This window comes from Mandrillus leucophaeus, unplaced genomic scaffold (genome assembly GCF_000951045.1).
Source record: "Mandrillus leucophaeus isolate KB7577 unplaced genomic scaffold, Mleu.le_1.0 Scaffold3, whole genome shotgun sequence".
Taxonomy (NCBI): Eukaryota; Metazoa; Chordata; class Mammalia; order Primates; family Cercopithecidae; genus Mandrillus; species Mandrillus leucophaeus.
Window position 1 is genome coordinate 10,618,952 of NW_012103142.1, and position 2,080 is coordinate 10,621,031.

Consider the following 2,080-nt stretch of genomic DNA (forward strand, 5'->3'; position numbering starts at 1 on the left):
GGTTTCACCGTGGTCTCGATCTCCTGACCTCGTGATCCACCCGCCTCGGCCTCCCAAAGTGCTGGGATTACAGGCGTGAGCCACCGCGCCCGGCAAAACTACAATGTTTTAAAATAAAAGTTTACTGGATGGGATTAACAGAAGATTAGAGACTGCAGAAGAAAATATTTATGAGTTTGAAGTCATATGAATAGAAGCTATCCTAAATGAAAGCCAGAGAGATTAAAATACTAAAAAAGTTCAGGCATGGTGGCTCACACCTGTAATCCCAACACTTTAGGAGGCCAAGGCAGGAGGATCGCATGAGCCCAGGAGTTCAGGACCAGCCTCCTAGACAACATGGTAAAACCCTGTCTCTACAAAAAATACAGAAATTAGCTGGGCATGATGGCAGGTGCCTGTGGTCCCAGCTTGGGCAGCAGAGCAAAAACCTGTCTCAAATTAATAAATTAAATTAAAAAAATAAAAGACTGAAAGAAAATACAGCATCATTGAGCTGTGGGACACTTCAAATAGTCTAATAATATAACTGTAATTGTAGTCCCAAAGGAGAGGGAGGGGCATAAAATATTTGAAAAAATTAATGGCTGAAATTTTTCTAAATTTCTAAAATTTTCTAAATTGGAGGGAAACTATAAACCTGCAGATTCTAGAAGCTTAATGAACCCTAACCACAGGAGGCATGAAGAGAACTACACCAAGGCTTTTCATAATCAGATTGCTTAAAACTAGTGGTAAAGAGAAAAATATTTAAAGTGTCCAGAGGAAAAAATGACACATTATGAAAAAAAGAAAGGTAAAAATGATGGCAGACTTTTCTTTGGAAATAATGCAAATGAGAAACAGTACATCAGTATCTTTTTTTTTTTTTTTTTTTGTATTTTTAGTAGAGACGGGGTTTCACCGTGCTAGCCAGGATGGTCTCAATCTCCTGACCTTGTGATCCCCTCCTCTTGGCCTCCCAAAGTGCTGGGGTTACAGGCGTGAGCCACCGCGCCTGGCCAGTATATCAATATCTTTAAAGAACTGAAAGGAAAAGAAAACCCTGTCAATCTTAATATGCCCAGTGAAAATATATTTCAAAAATGAAGGAAAGATAAACATTTTTTTGGGGGGTGGGGGATAGAATCTCTGCTGTCTCCCAGGCTGGAATGCAGTCACACAAACATGGCTCACTGCAGCCTCAACCTGCCGAGGCTCAGGTGGTCCTCCCACCTCAGACTCCTGAGTAGCTGGGATGACAGGTGTGCATCACCATGCCCAGCTAATTTTTTTACTTTTTATAGAGACGGGGTTTTTCCGTATTGCCCAGGAGGGTCTCAAACTCCTAGACTCAAGCAATCCGCCCACTTCAGCCTCCCAAAGTGCTGGGATAACAGGCGTGAGCCACCATGCCCATCTCACACTCTTTAAAGATATGTCAAAACTGAAAGAATTCATCAGCAAAGACCTGCACTACAAAAAATACTAAAGGATTCCTTTCAGGAGAAGGAAAATGATACCAGATGGAAATCTGGATTTACTTAAGAGAAGGAAGAACACTGGAAGTAGTAAATATGTCAGTAAAAATAAAGTGACTGCAGTTCATTTTACCTTCAATAGGTCAGGAGGTAAAAATGTGATTTTGAAGACTGCAGCTATTCCTTAGTTCATGTCTGCTTAAAGTCAATAATTTGCTAACCTCAGCACCTTTTAGAGGTAAATTTGTTTGTAAATTATTGGTAATTTATGACTCATGTTATAGCAACTTACTACAAGTAAAGCAAATGTCAGCAGTTTTTGGTAAGGTATCTTGTATTGGCTCTTGGTGGTTTTTTTGGTTTTGGTTTTTTTTTTGAGACAGGGTCTCACTTTGTCACCCAGGCTGGAGTGCAGTGGTGCAATCTAGGCTCACTGTAGTCTCAACCTCCTGAGTTCAAGCCATCTTCACTAGGCTATATACATATATATACACATACACATATGAATACGTGTATATATAAATTATATATACACACATATATATAAATTATATACACACACACACACACACACATATTTTATATATATATATTTTTTTTTTTTTTTGAGACGGAGTCTC

At 39.3% G+C, this 2,080-nt stretch overlaps 1 protein-coding gene across 1 annotated transcript in view; it reads left to right on the forward strand.

The window, feature by feature from the left end:
• The window catches only part of GLTSCR1L (GLTSCR1-like), a 91,333-nt gene that overhangs the window by 21,678 nt on the left and 67,575 nt on the right, over nucleotides 1-2,080 (forward strand). The window lies entirely within an intron of this gene.